The 16365-nt window shown below is 43.9% G+C and overlaps 2 protein-coding genes across 4 annotated transcripts in view; one reads left to right on the plus strand and one right to left on the minus strand.

Moving 5' to 3' along the window:
- Positions 1 to 16365, plus strand: part of TNFRSF11B (TNF receptor superfamily member 11b) — a 142594-nt gene that overhangs the window by 89988 nt on the left and 36241 nt on the right. The gene's annotated exons all lie outside the window — the stretch shown is intronic.
- The window catches only part of COLEC10 (collectin subfamily member 10), a 164062-nt gene that overhangs the window by 61823 nt on the left and 85874 nt on the right, over positions 1 to 16365 (minus strand). The window contains exon 1 of one of the 2 annotated variants that reach the window (XM_045003955.1): positions 14217 to 14312. The exons of the other annotated variant lie outside the window; for it this stretch is intronic. The gene's annotated coding sequence lies outside the window, so the exon portion shown is untranslated. Of the gene's footprint in view, positions 1 to 14216; positions 14313 to 16365 lie in introns of those variants that run through there. 2 annotated transcript variants of the gene reach the window in all.

Below are 16365 nucleotides of genomic sequence, written 5' to 3' on the forward strand. Positions count from 1 at the left end.
CTAGAAAGACGTTTTCTCAGCAGCTCCTCCTCCACACAATACCATTTTCTTAGGCCTTGTCTATATTAGCACGTTTGTCCTTAAAGCTTTTGTTGGTCAGGGGTGTGAAAAAACACATCCCCTGACCAACAAAAGTTTCACAGACAAAAGTGCCGGTGTGGACAGTGCTATGTCAGCAGGAGAGCGTCTCCCGTCGACATAGCTACCACCGCTCACTGGGGGTGCTTTAATTATGCTGGCAGGAGAGCCCTCTCCTGTTGACATAGAGCGGCTACACAGGAGACCTTACAGTGGCACAGCTGCAGCAGTAGAGCTGTTCATGGCCTGAGGTGTGCAACCGTTGGCTGAGAAGTTGTAGGACAGCCAGTGCAGACACACGGCCATTCTAGGAAGGGATCACCACAGAGCACAATTAAGAGTTATTTGTTGGTTTTCTGGCAGGATGCAACACATTCAGGGCCATCTAGGGAGTTCCAGGGATTGCTATAATCCTTGGGAATTAGCAATAACATATTATGGCAGGGTGTTAGGGGAGCAAGTTGATCCACATTAGCTTTTATTACACACTGTATCAGAAAGACCACATACTAGCACATTTCAGTACACCAGTAAGTGCCATTTACACTCTGGCATCAAATACAGGTTCAGATTCTTTGTTTCTGTTTATCTTTTATTTTTTGCTCCACTGTCCAGTGCTGTAATAAATAGGCTGTGATTCCAAAGAAGTGGATTTGGGTCAATGCAATGGAGATTTTTGGTTATATTTAGAGATGGACCCCAAACAAAAATCTCCAATGAACTCCCCTGGACTTTGGATATGTTGAAAAATCCAGATTCTGATACATCTGAAAGTTTGCAATAAGCCTCTTTGTAATTCACTGACTCTAAACATCCCTAAACTTTCAGTTATTTGAAATATGTACCCAGAGCTGAATTTTGCTGCTTGATCCCATATCTAGTTAAGCAATACAGCATGTCTTCTGTGATAGTGTGTATTGTTTCTCTAAATCTGTTACAGAAAGCCAGGCACCAGTGGCAAGGTTGCTAGGGAAGATTTTAAGAAGACATTCTGCAGAGAAGCAAGGATAGTGAGAGCTTTCTGTATCCTAATACAGGTCCGTTCAGTGGTGGAAGAAAGTGACTTTCTGTGTGAAACCCTTATGCCAGGTGTTGTCAGCTCAGCAAGGGCTGGGTTCAAAGAGCTAGAGATCCCACTTAAAAACTAACAAACACCAACAGCTCTAGCTCCCGCCCAGAATTATTGAGATCACTAAATACCTTCTCTGGGTACCCTTAGCATGCAATACTTCCCCACTCATAAGCAATGAGTCTGTATGAAACTAGGAAAACTTTATTTGGGGAAAGGGAACACAGCAGCAGCTTGAGAAAACAATAATAATATCTATATGAATGGTAATAAAACACTTCCCCATGACAACAGTCCATTTATTCCAGGGCCACCCAGAGGGGGAGGCAAGTGGAGCAATTTGCCCCAGGCCCTGCAAGGGCCCTCACGAGAATTTTTCGGGGCCCCCGGAGCAGGGTCCTTCACTCGCTCCAGGGGCCCCGGAAAACTCTCGCGGGGCCCGGGCCCCTGGAGCTTCTTCCACTCCGGGTCTTCGGCGGCAGGGGGGTCCTTCCGCTCCGGGGTGGAAGGACCCCCCGCTGGCGAATTACCGCCGAAGCGGGACCCAGCGCCGAAGTGCCGGGTCTTCGGCAGTAATTCGGCAGCGGGAGGACCCCGCCGTGGATCTTCAGGGCACTTCGGCGGTGGGTCCCGGAGCGGAAGGACCCCCCACCACCAAATTACCGCCAAAGCGGGGGGCCCCCACTGCCAAAGACCCCAGGCCCCCTGTATCCTCTGGGCGGCCCTGATTTATTCTGACAGTTCATTAACTCTGTTCCCCACCTGATGGTGTAAATGTCCAGTGGGAAAATATCCATTCACCAGGTCACCTCTCTCTTCACCATCCACTAAACCTCACTCACGGTTTGGTGTCAGTGAATGGCACAGTTCCAGAGTTTAGAGGTGCACTGTAGCAGGCCATTCTCGAGTCTCTTGTGAAGTGTTGCTTGTTCCTGTCGGGAGGTTCCACCACCTATCCTGTAAGTAACTAAAGCTCCATAATAGAGTCTGTGTGTAGTAACTCTTTGTTAGGTTTGTTAGGAAGTAACAAAGTAAGAATATAGATTAAAATTTTAAACGTAACCATTGTCCCTTAAGTGACTTGCCACAAGATGTCAGAACATGTTGTTATTAGAGCTTAGTGTGTCTAGTATTCATTTAATTTTCTTTCTTTTATAAAGGAATTAGATATAGGGCTCCTGTCAGCTAATTGCTAAATTATCTGCCAAAAATCTAGAATTTTCAAGTGCCTAAACAGCCCCAAGAATACAGTTAAAATTGCTCCCCCCCCCAACCTGAAATGGCGCCCTGCCGTGAAGCTGAGCCTGTGCTGAAGGGGAATTGCCTTGCTGACCAAGTAAGTCATAGACTGCTTTCCTTCCTGAAGCCAGGGGGAACGCACTGTGTCACTCAGTTATGGTTTGTTCACTGGCCTGTGGCTTCTAAGATTATAATCTAGCCATAGACCAGGCATTTTAAAAATGTGATCGGTATTATTCAGATTCATATATAGCATCCAACAAAACGTATAGCCTAATATTTGGTACAGCGTTGACACGATTTTGAAAAGTGGATTAGTCACATCCTTAATGACAGAGAGTGAGGGGAGCTCCTCTCTTAGTGCAACTGTTTCATCTGTTCGCATGCCCCACAAGAGAACAGCAAGTACATTGTGATGCACTATACTCGCAACTAACAACAAGAAAGACCATTTTGTAGAACAAATGCTTAGATTCCAATTAAAAAGCCTAATAAGCAATACCTGTGGGGAGATCATAAATCTATGAAATGAATGGAAATGTCCTGTCCACAAAGCGAGAACAAAAACAAATGTCTGGAAATTAAAGCCCGACAAATTCATATTAGAAATAAGGCACACATTTTTAATAGTGATGGTGATTAACCAGTGGAAAAAACTCCCAAAGTAAGTGGTAGATCCTCCATCTTTTCAAATCTTCAAATAAAGGGGGGTGGGGTGAGTCCCAACTAGAGGAGACATACTCACACTAGCTCAGATTGAACTAGCATACTAAAAATAATGTAGCTGTGGCAGCACAAACAGTAGGAGGAGCTAGACAACCCATCAAGTGTACTTGGGGCGGCTAGTCCATCTCACTGCTCGTGCTGCTGCAGCTACATTCTATTTTTAGTGCACTAGCTCAATCAGAATCATGCCCCCAGTTTGAAGTGTAGACATACCCCAAGACTGGCTGCCTTTCTGGAAGATATGCCTTAGTCAAACACAAATTACTGGGCTCAGTAACTGGGTGAAATGTTATAGCTTGTGGAGATCAGACTAGATGAGCTAATGTCCCTTCTGACCTTAAAATCTATGAACCTTTGAATAAAATGACTAGTTATATTTTAATCTTTCTTTCAGCTACATATATTTTAGCAGTTAGCCAAGGCAGAATTTGGTTATTTCTAGTAAGGAAGTGACAGAAAACTGTGGGTAATAATGTTTCCTGGAAGCCCTCAGTGGTCTAAACATCTGATGTGGTTGCTTTCATGGTTTCACTCATGAGGAACTGTGCAGTATGTGGGACATGAGTGAGCTCAGGGTCTATGAGGTCACACTGTACTATAGACCCAGTGTCTCCTTACATAAAAAAAATAAGATGCAGAATTCTCTTCCAAGGACACCACCATACTGTGTCTTTCGAAGTTATGCTTCGTAATGTGAAATTTCAGCTGTTGGCGGGGACAATAAAAGGACATATTCTCCACTGTATCTAAGAGTGCAGCTGGAAGGCACAGAGGAGTCACCGAGCCCAAGGTTGGTTCTGCACCAGCCCAGAACTTGGCATAATTTGGAGCAGGCTCAGATTGCTCAAACAGCTGTCAACATCCCTCAGCCCTTCAGGCAGCTGGGGGTTGCTGGGGCATCGGGACATCCCAGCCTTGGTCTCTTTTCCCCTGGACATACCCACACCCAGGTTTCTGAGATGGCTGGTGTAGGAGCTGCTACAGTGGATCAGCTCCACCACTAGATTCCCTTATGCCACAGGGGTCCTCTGCCAACAAGTTAGGTCAGCTGCATGCCAAGCATCTATCTTCATATGTTCCTGCATGTTTTGCTGCTTCTACATATTAGATCAAATACAAAAGCAGCAGAGGGTCTACAATATTCAACTGTCAAGAATAATCCCTTTAAAGTCCTGCTCAGTGAGCTCCCGTCCCTCCTTCCATAAAAAATCCTGTGAAATTAGTTTTTGGCCCTCTCATCATACAGTCAGTCATGCAACAAGAGGGAAAAATTCATGGTACCAAGCACTACACTACCTTGTAAATATTTGCATGATCAGGCCCCCAAAATATCAGAGCCAGTAAAGTGACTTTAATCAGTCCAAACAGAAACAAAGCAAAATTTGATTTCCAAATTGGAATGCTGCCACCTAAGAATATTGATAAATTACTCTAATTAATCTAACTTGCCAAACTTTCCAGCCAGTATCTGCTCTTTGGGTAAATTTACCCCCGAGTGGAGAGTCTGTGCCGAGTTCTTCACACTTGGGGACTCCTACAATAACACTGAGTAAGAGGAAATCTGTGGAGCTGCCAAACTGTAGTTGAGAATAAATCGGCACAGAGAGGCAGGCTGGGATCATTGGGATCACTCACACTGAATAGCTGCCAGTCAGTGAAGAGGGGGCACAGATGGGAAGACGTTGCTTTTCTATCCTGTGGACTGTGGTAATGGACATGGGAGAGCTATGCTGCAGCCCCAGAGCTTATCCCTAAACTGGAGGGGAGTAAATTCCATCCCCCTCAATACCCCTCCTCTGTCCCAGCCCAGCCACATGTGGAAAGTCACCATTTTGACTTGGTGTATTTCATCCATTCTGAATAAGATCAACACACAACCACACTCCATCCATCCTTGAGTTATAAAATCTGAGAAAAAGCAGTGATCTTGGATAAACTTACCTCAAATGGGTCTGCACAAGAACCAGTCAACTGTGTGTCATAGACTCATAGACTTTAAGGTCAGAAGGGACCAGCACGATCATCTAGTCTGACCTGCTGCACATTGCAGGCCACAGAACCTCACCCACCCACTCCTGTAACAGACCCCTAACCTCTGGCTGAGTTACTGAAGTTCTCAAATCATGGTTTAAAGACGTCAAGTTACAGAGGATCCACTATTTACTCTAGTTCAAACCAGCAAGTGACTTGTGCTCCAGGTTGGAGGAAAGCAGCTGCTACTGCCAGGACTTTTAAGAACACCCTTGGGGCAGAGGAAAGGCTAAAAGGGAGCACTCGGTAGTGGAAATGATATTGGCTTTTAGTTAGGCCAAATTCATGGTCCATTTTGGTCAATTTCATGGTGATAGGATTTTAAAAATCATAAATTTCATGATTTCAGCTGTTTAAATCTGAAATTTCATGGTCTTGTAATTGTAGGGGTCCTGACCCAAAAAGGAGTTGGGAGGGGTGTGTTGCGAGGTTATTGTAGGGGGGGTTGCAGTACTGCGCTGCTGCTGGCGGTGACGCTGCCTTCAGAGATGAGCAGCTGGAGAGAGGCAGGTGGCTGCTGGCCAGAAGCCCAGCTCTGAAGGCAGAGCCGCCACTATGATCAACGCAGAAGTAAGGATGGCATGGTATGGTATTACCACCCTTACTTCTGGGCTGCTGACTTCGGAGCTGGACCCTCAGTTAGCAGCCACCTCTCTCCGGCCACCCATCTCTGAAGGCTGCAGTGCAGAAATAAGAGTGGCATGGTATGGTATTAAGTATCAGAGGGGTTGCCATGTTAGTCTGGATCTGTAAAAAGCGACAAAGAGTCCTGTGGCACCTTATAGACTAACAGACGTTTTGGCGCATACGTTTTTGTGGGTGAACAGCCACTTCGTCAGATGTGTGGGTATTCACCCACGAAAGCTCATGCTCCAGTACATCTGTTAGTCTATAAGGTGCCACAGGACTCTTTGATGGTATGGTATTGCCACCCTTACTTCTGTGCTGCTGCTGGTGGGGTGCTGCCTTCAGGGCTAGGCACCTGGCCAACAGCCACTGCTCTTCGGCTGCCCAGCTCTGAAGTCAGCTCAAAAGTAAGGGTGGCAATACCATGATCCCCCTAAATTAACCTTGTGACCCCCCCCTACAACTGCCTTATGAGTCAGGACCCCCAATTTGAGAAACACCGGTCTCCCCCATGAAATCTGCATAAGATAGGGTAAAAGCACCCAAAAGACCAGATTTCACAGGGGGAGACCAGATTTCACAGTCCGTGACCTGTTTTTCATGCATTTCCATGAATTTGGTAAGGACCTACCTCTAGTGAACTGTAAGTACTTCCTATGCGATGGGTGTTATCACCCAGAGCACGTTGCTTATTTGGGCTCAGTAATGAGATCTTCCCTTGGTGACCTCTGCTACCACAATTAAGCCTGTTGACTGGCAGTCGGTGCTATATACATGCCAAAGTATTGTGGATCAGCATCTATTAGCCTATGTTAAAATACAAAACAAAACTCAGATTTGTTTATAGAACCATAAGAGGGCAGCATTTCATCTAACATTCATCCACTCTCTCTTAGGAACTTAATAGAGGCATTTGCTCTAAGGTTTATCACATAAGCGACAATGATTTTGATATGTCAGCTCTATTCAGAGCCTGATCCAATGCCCGTTAAAGGCAGTGGGAGTCTTTCCTTTGATGTCAATAGGCATTAGATTAGGCCTTCAGACCGTTATGAATGACATCAAGAGAAACTGTATATTTAAAATATAAAGATATTGTACATATCTCTGTACGTACTTAGGAAATATATGTCTGTTACTAATGTTGAAAGTGACTGACCATTTGAATAAATTATCAAAGAAGTAATGGATTCTCCATCTCTTCATGTTTTCAAATTGAGATTGGATGCCTTTCTGGAAGATATACTTTATAGGCAAACACAAGTTGGGCTCAATATTGGGTGCAATTCTTTGGCATGAGTTAAACAGGAGGTCAGATTAGATTATCTAATGATCTCTTCTAGTCTTAAAAATCTATGAATCTGTTAACTGACACTCTGAACACAGTAGAGCGTATTATTATAGTAATAAGTTAAGTCCGTAAAACAATATTTAATATTAATGATACATACCAGATGTTTTTTTGCAAAATTCTAATTTAAAAAAATGAAGCACTGGAGGACTAAATACCTGATGGGATTGGAAAGGGGATATAGAGCTGTTCACCTCTAAGCTGCTGATTCAAATCCAGCCCAGGTCACCAGTCACTGAAAGCTACTAGTCTTGTGGACGTTTGATGTCCTAACTCTTACAAATTTGAATATGTCAGCCCAGTTCGCAGTGAACAGGTGTTAACTGACATCTTTACTGGCAGTCTCAGCAGAGAAAAAGAGGACTGAATGGCCATGGAGACTGAACTTCCTTTTCTTTGCCTCTGGAGTGGTGAACCAACTCCAACTCTCATGGGCTTGTGATGAAATTGTATTTTGCTTGTTTGTTTAGATTACCTCCAGGGGAGGGAAAATCCTGTGTCTCACTGTCACTAAGGGTATTTTCAGTCATTTCAACATGTCACTGTAAATACAATAACAGGGACAAAATGTGGTTCTATTAAAATGTCCTGGGAACAGGCCAACAACAGCTCAAACATGCAGCATTGAGGCAAAATGAAATGTCTGAAATGCCCACACCCATTACAAGAATACAAAAGATCCCTATGAAGAGATGATGCAAGGACACAAGCAAAATACAATTTGATCAGAAATCCACTAACCATCACACTTCATTTTTACTTGCTTGTAACTTTTAATATGTGTTTTGATATGTGCAGCTATTAAACAGACATGATTTCCCCAGGCCTCAGTTTTATTGTCTGTTAGCATTTATTACAAAACCATTATTGCTTCAGAATTGTTAATTTCCTATTTGAATTTTTGGTGAAAGTTTGCCAGTTTGGAATTTATTGTGGTGTTACCACTAGAAAAAAATGTGAAGCACTATTTAATTTCCTGTAACTTGCAATATAAAAAGCAAAAGCAAGTACGTTTTGCTAAGGTAAGTGTGTATGTCCTGTTTTGGCAGAAATAAAGTATATGAGCTCCCACCCCCTTTAAAAAGGCTTTGATTGCCATTTTTTGGATCAGATGTCAATAAAGTTAGTCAATTATATTTCTTATGTCTTTAACCAAAAGAGTGATAATGTTTAGCACAGAATCCACATCCTGTATGTTATTTAGACTCCTAACTTCCATTGATTTCAATGGAAATTAGGAGGCTAAATACGAAATGTAAGTACAATATTTATATTCCAGTTGATTTATTTTATAATCATATGGTAAAAATGAGAAAGGCAGCAATTTTTCAATAATAGGGGCTGTGACATTTTTGTATTTTTATGTCTGATTTTTAAGCAAGTAGTTTTTAAGTGAGTGAAACTTGACGTATACAAGACAAATCAGGCTCCTGAAAGGGGTACAGTAGTCTGGAAAGGTTGAGAGCCACTGCTTTACAGTATCTCGGTCCATAGGCACCAACTTTTCCTGGAGCCTTGGGGGCTCGACCCCCACCACCCTCGACCCCCGCCCCGACTCCACCCCTGCCCCCTCAATCCAACCCCTTCCCCAAAGTCCCCGCCCCAACTCTGCCTCCTCCCTGCTCCTATTGGATTCCTTCCCCAAATCCCCTTCCTGGCCTCGCCTCTTCCCCACCTCCTCCTCTGAGCACGCCGTGTTCCCGCTCCTCCTCCTCCCTCCCAGAGCTTGTTATGCCGCAAAACAGCTGTTTGGCTGTGGCAAGCACTGGGAGGAGAAGCAGGGACAGTGGCGCTCTCAGGGGAGAAGGCAGAGGCAGAGGTGAGCTGGGGCAGGGCGGGGAGCTTGGCTGCCAGTGGGTGCAGAGCACCCACCAATTTTTCCCCGTGGGTGCTCCAGCCCTGGGGCACCCACGGAGTCGGCACTTATGTCTGGCTCTTACTCACCTACGTAAAGTTAGACAGGCAGACTTTGCTGAATCAGAGTCTTATGTAGACTGAAACTAACCCCTGTATAGCAGACAAACACAATACCTAAGCACCACTTACGTCCCGCCTAAGCCCTGTTTTGAGACCTGAGTTGGAATTTAATTGGTGCATAGGGCTTGGGTGTTTAGCGCATTATAGAAAGAACATAAAAGGGGAGAAAAGGAAAGAGAGTGCAAATCCTGCATTTTCACATACAAATGAGGTAACTGCCTGCCTAGCCACTCAATTGGGGCAAGTAAATGGCTCTGCAAGCACAAATTAAACCCATTATAAAAGTGTGTCCAAAAAGTTAAATGTGAACTTTCTGATAGTGTAGCCCCAAGTATCTTCCTCCAGCTTTGCCAGCACCCATGGAATACAATGTTCTTGTTAAAGCCTGGGAGTCATGTGAAAACCTTAGTATCTCAGCTTTTGTTGGTAAAATAAAGTAAGTTTCTGGCCCCATGGTTACAGTATTGCCAACTTCAAGAGATCAAAAATCATGAGTCGGACCCCCCAAAATCATGAGATTGGCTTAAAAAATCATAACATATTTATTTAAAAAGATGATACTGTATTTTTAGGTCAGTCTCTTGATTTCTGAACTCCCCCTGCCCATCCCCAGGGTGTGTGCATGTGATAATGAACGTTGCCCACTCTCTCACATGTACTGGATAAGGTGATTTTGGCTCCTGCTGCAAGAGCTCTCACTCCCACATCTGCCCAGCCATTAATCCTGTCCCCCAACAGTTCTGTCCCCATCCAACCCCCTTCATTCAGCCCTGCTCAGTACACTCTCCCAGCCCCCATCATCACTATCCCATCAATTCAACCCCCCTATCCAGTGACCCCCACCATCCTTAGTTCACCCTCCCAGCACTCACCCCATCTGCTCAGAACCCACCATCCATACAGCCCCCGCACCCCACCAGCCCCCACCCTCCTCACTTCATACCCCCACTGCAGCTTGCAGGCCATAGTTCAGCCCTTCCTGCCTCACCTCTCTTGCTCCTCTTAGCAGGGCCGGCTCCAGCGTTTGTGCTGCCCCAAGCGGAAAAAATAAAATAAAAATAAAAAAAATGTCTGAGACCACAAATACTATGGCAATGGCACTTCATTCTTCAGCAGCAATTTGGCGGCAGGTCCTTCCCTTCGAAAGGCTTCCCTCTGTTGGCCGCCCCAAGCACCTGCTTGCTGCACTGGTGCCTGGAGCCGGCCCTGCCTCTTAGGGTTCTTCACCCTTCCCAGGCCTGGGGGGAACAGCAGTAGGGTCCCCTCTCCCACCTCAAAGGCTGGCAGGGCAGCAGCTGCCCAGGGTTGATGGCTGGAGCCCCAGCCGCCCAAGGTTGACAGTGATTTCTAAGTAAAATTAAGCCTCGTTCATGATCTTGCGACTGAATAAAACCCAAACCCCTGACATTTGAGAGCTCTATTGCAAGATCATGAACGAGGCTTAATTTTACTTAGAAATTGCATTTCTCACAATAAATTTGTGAGAGTTGGCATGTCTGTGGCTATGGGGGAAAATGTTAAAAATATGAACCTGAATGCCTCTGAGAAGAGTGTAAGATAAAGAACCAAAAATGTATTTTAAAAATCTCATGATTTTTATGCCAATTTCAAGGTTTTGGAGGGCCTCACTCATGACTTTTGAACAGTTGGGGTTGTCAATACTGGTCCTCATTCCCTGAATCCAAGGGTTAAATGCAGAAAATTTGTTTCCTAGAAATTTCATTAATGTATTTTGTAGTTGTTTTATAAGCTTTTATAACCCTTGCGTTGAGCACCAAACATCTCTGTTTAACTGCATCGACCTGCTTAGCCCAAGGTGTCTGTTTTCTGCTTTCTGAGCTGTGCAGGCTGTGGACACCCAGGGATATTGACTCCTTGGACAGATGGCTAACATATTCAGAGGGGAGGTCATCCTACTTAGTGAGCAAAACACCAAGGAGCACGTTGCAATGAAATAAAATGTACTCTCTAATTGAAACAGTAGTTTGGTTTTGTATGAATCTCTTTGTTGTCACAGTTAATGCACAAAACACCAGGGCCTGTCAGCACCAATTTGCAGTCAGGCAGAGGGAATCGTGGGAACAATGTAAAGTTCTCCCTCCTTCTCACAAGCTGATAAACTTAATCCACAGCCCTCTAGGCCTGGGAAGCATGGGGCCAAGCATAAGACCTGGCACAGTAAAAGACCTGTGAGTGACAAACTTTTGTAAATAACCTATGCCGGTGGTTCCCAACCAGGGTACATGTACCCCAGGGGTACGCAGAGATCTTCCAGAGGTACATCATCTCATCTAGATATTTGCCTAGTTTTACAATAGGCTACATAAAAAGCTCTAACAAAGTCATTACAAACTAAAATTTCTTACAATGACTTGTTTATACTGCTCTATATGCTATACACTGAAATGTGAGTACAATATTTATATTCCAATTGATTCATTTTATATTTATATAGTAAAAAATGAGAAAGTAAGCAATTTTCCAGTAATAGTGTACTGTGACTCTTAGATTTTTATGTCTGATTTTTTAAGCAAGTAATTTTTATGTGAGGTGAAACCTGGGGTACACAAGACAAATCGGACTCCTGACAGGGATACAATAGTCTGGAAAGGTTGAGAGCCACCTGTGCCATATGCTTGTAAGGTTTATAATAGTAAATTTGTTGCATTTAGCTATGGAACTGTGACGCCTTTGTTTTTGGTGAATGCCAGCTTTGAAACTACTAAATCTGTTTGGGAGCAATGGCAGCAGCTGCTTTGCCTTCAGAGCTGCACTAGCCTATGGAAAAGAGACTCATGCACTATGCACAGTCATGGAAACTTTACTTTTGTTCTTTCTTGTTGCTATTTTCCTGAGCGTAAATTAAATATTATTTAGATTGAAATTATACAGTTACTCCTTGTATATGCGGGATGGGAATCCTAAGTAACAGCACTAGATTTTGTTAAGAAAAATCATTTTGGCACTGATTCTGACCTGTGCACCCCAATGAGTTCATTAAGCTAGCAGAGGTTATAAATGAGAGCAGAGTTTGGCCCTAGAAACTGGAGAACAGACTTTTTAGGTCACCCGCAGACTAGTGTAAAATGATTCAAGTGACACAGGGCTTCCACAGCTTATCTTGGGAGAAAATGCCTGTCATTTTGCTCTGTTTTATTCATTTAATCATAGTTGTACTCTTTGAATTCATCCTTTGCATTTAAAAGGCCAAATTCTACCCTGGCTTACATTCTCCACAACTCTACCCTGAAGTAAGCTTGACTCTGCTATTGTGGAAAAACCCTATAAGAGTTGATAGAGATTGAAACCCTTAGGATTCTGTAGTAATTATTGTAACAGTTCAAAAAGCCTTTAGAAAAAAAATCATCATTTTCTATTCAATTCTGATGGGCTTTTTCCAGGAGGATATAGGCAAGCCCTGTGGGAACTGGTAGTTATGTTGCAGAAGGATTTTCCAGGCTTACAAAGCTTCAGGGAGGTTGTTTTGATGCATTAGCATGCATTCTGCATTCTCGCCTGGTGTTCCACACGTACTATTCTGTGTCTCTACAAACTACTCTGGAGTCAGATGAAAATTATTTAAAAGAATTCATGGCAAAAAATGAGATACCTGTAGTAGTTCCTATACATTTCCATATTTCCTTCATTTTTCACAGACGTTGTCTTTTTAATGCAATATGAGAAGAGGAAGCAGAGAGAGAAAAGGCCATTTTCTCATGAGAAATGCCTTTTCTTTTTGGAGAGAAGTTCTCACAACAAATCGGACCACTTTTCCCCATTGCCCTACTTTAGCTTGCCTTTAGTACAAAGAATTTAAAGCGGAAAAAACGAGTTCTTTAGCTGAGAGGTTTTTTTTGTTTTTAAATACATTCTTTCTTGTTTGTAATCCTCCACTTAGACACTTGAAGATACAAATGCTTTTCCCTGCTGTTTTTGTTCTTTTCTGTATGCCAGACATTCATTCTCTCTCCCTCCCCCTCCTCCACTACTCCCCATTTCTCTTACTTTCCTCAGACACTTCTGCCCCACACCCTCCCAGCAGTGCAGCTGGTTAAGGAGCTGGGGTCTCCCCTTCCAGGGCTGAAATCACCCTCATGGCAGTGAGGGAGCTGACAATGCAGAGCAAGGTTTCAGGAAAAATCAAGCTTATAGGGTCTGTCACAGAGATGTCTGAATCTCCCCTGCTGGACACTTACCAGGCCGCTATGTTTGTGTCCCACACGCTGGACCTGTGCGCTTTTAAACGTCACTTGATCTGAGAAGGCTCCAGCACTGTCACTTTCTGCAGGGCCCACTCTCTGGCAAGACTTTGCCTGTTACCTCTTCACAGAGGTGAGACCTCACAGTGCAGCTGCCATAACCAGGACCAGTGCTGACCCCCATGACACCCCAGTTGCTTATGTGCCCCCTTTCCTAGCGCTCCAACCTTAAGAACACTCTGGCTTACAGATTACCTCTCCAGGGACACATGAGAGTTGAAGCACATAACACACAGGCTTTGCAAAAGGGATGCGGAAACAATTTACTCTAACTGAGATAGCACAACAGAGATACTGATCCAGACCAAAAAATAAAACACCTGTACACAATTCCCTGTCTCAGTTTCCTCACCACTCTGGAGCATTGTTTGGGCTTAGATCAGAGCCCTTAGGCCTTGCTTTGTGCTTCTGGCCACGTCTCCCTCCCTCTAACATGTCTGGTGAGAGAATCCCCCATTTATAAAGTCTCAGTCCCCTGTGTCATGTGAACTCCCCCACCCACATGTGAAGCCCCCCTACACCTCCAGACCAGCTTTGTCAGGTATTCAAAGTCCCTCACTAGCTGGCCCACTGCCTGGTTACTAGCCAACCTGCCAGGACCAGTTTTCTTGGTTTGTCCACCTTTGTTGTCCTAAGGTGCTTCCATTTGACAAGAAAACTATCAAGGTCAAACCTTCAGTATTAGCCCTGTGTCACCGCCCCTTGGAATTTCATCCCAAAATAGAGGTAAAAAGACAACAGAGAAGGCAGACTAGCCTTACAATCAAAATGGAGTTTGATATAGATCTAGACAAAGAATTAATAATCCAAGAGAATTCATACATTGTACATAGATTACACCAAATCATCACAGGCTCACCTTCAGATACGTGTGTTCACCAGCTACTCTCCCCTTTGCCGCTTCCAAGAAAATCTGTTTCTTCTTTGCAAACTGGAGAGAGAATCTTTTTACTTGTTGTTCCCCTGGAGGAATCTACTGCTCAGCACCACAACTTGGATTGCTGCTTCACTAATTTGACCCATAGCAATTGATGACCTTCTCTTAGGGCCTGATCCATGAGACTCAACGAGAGCGTGGTAGTTTGCAAGAAACTGCAGCGATGCATAGTTATTTTGCTCAATCACGCCAGCAACCAGACCAAGTATCTTAACTCCAGTGCTCTATTCCTGGCTGACAATGCACCCCATGGCACTTTGCACAATCCGAGAGGTAAAACCTCGCAAGGTACTGATGGACTGAACAAAAAGAGGTGTCCAGTCACCAGGAACAAAGAAATTATTTTTTTGTAACTAATTACTACTATGCAGATCGCTCAGCTTTTTCTGGACCAACACTCCTGAGGAGTTTGAAATGTTTTCCACATTTTTTCCCTGCATTTTCTACTTTCTGAATTTTCTGGGCCAACCAAAGGACAAAAGCTTTATTATGCCTGATGTGTGACCAGAGGCAAAAGTGCCAAAAAGTCTTCGGACCATTGACTACACAGAGTGTGCTCTATCTGCAGCAGGCACAGCATGGCATTTCAAATAACTATTGCTCCCTTGTCTCATGTGGCACAGCTTCATTTTGTGCTCAAGATCCGCATTCTGTCTTGGCTCACACCATGGCAATCCCACTGACGTCAACGGGGCAGGAGGGTGTCACTGTAGGCAGAGTTTGGTCCAGCATGTGCAAGCACATTAGTGATCACCTGTTATTTATGCATTTATTTACTTACTTGTATTGTGCCTCTGTCGTTATGGAAAGCCCTTTGTGCTAGGAGCTGCACAAACACAGAGGAAGACATTCTCAGATCTCCATGTAAAACCCTGGAGTGAATTATTTTAATGAACAGTCCAAAGGGGCCAGCAAATGAAAACTGCATGTGCAGCTTAGGGGAGGGAATGCAATCAAGCAGATCCTCATTTTGAATGTACATAAAATACCCTGCAGCTCAATGGACAAGGTAGAGGAACTTAGTAGGCCTGCGAGGAATGGATTTTGGGGATGGGAGACAAAGGGGATGCTATGTGATGTCTGGAGTCACTGGAGAGATGATGTTACTTACCTTCTTCACAGGAATGATGTGACACCTATTTGAGATCCTTGGCATCATATATATTATTTTTTATTACAGCTAGTTCCTTAAAATGTCTGGACAGTAACATTATTTACGTTGGCTCAGCCCCCATAAGGGAGATCAGACTCCAGGTGACACTCCACCTATCTCCTATCCAATTTCTGCCCCAACTACCTCAGCATTCACAGATCTCTATTAAACCACAGGGCCTCCTGGGATAAGAACCAAAACACAGCCCCTTGTAATAACTGCTAATAGCTGGTGTCTAACTGATTATCTTTCTGGCTGGCAGCGAAGGTCGGACATTCCTCAACACCAACAGGAGACCACAGTACTCCACAAGGCCATCAAAAAATTTAAAAAACAAAACAAAAACAAAAACAGTTCCAGAGCAGAATGGTATAGTCCCTCCATTAAGATATCTGAGTGGATGGTTGTCTCACAGGGTTGCCAACCCTTCAGGATTGTCCTGGAGTCTCCAGGAATTAAAGATTAATCTTTAATTAAAGATAATGTCATGTGATGAAACCTACAGGAATTTGTCCAATCAAAGTTGGTAACCCTATTGGCTCACCTAACAGGGGTATTCAAACCAGACCCAGACATGACGGTGAACACATGGTTGATACTGTAGCATGAGTTCTCAGACGTCCATGCAAAACCCTGGAGTGAATTATTTTAATGAAGCATGCCATCCTGCCTGCTGAAATCCAAGGGAGAGGGAGAAAACTTGCAATATCTCCTTATCACACAATCATACAGAGTGGACTCAGACTGATGGCAATAAAGTTATATCAGTTGATCTTGAATTAATAGGACCATCTCCCTTAGTCAGTGTCCTGATTTACATCATCACAAGCAAATTAGTAAAGATTAAAATGAAAAACCTGTTAGCTGGAAAGACTCGCTGGCTGAAACTTGTGTTGTTTCAGTTGCAGTATTGTTTAC

This window comes from Mauremys mutica, chromosome 2 (genome assembly GCF_020497125.1).
Source record: "Mauremys mutica isolate MM-2020 ecotype Southern chromosome 2, ASM2049712v1, whole genome shotgun sequence".
Lineage (NCBI taxonomy): Eukaryota > Metazoa > Chordata > Testudines > Geoemydidae > Mauremys > Mauremys mutica.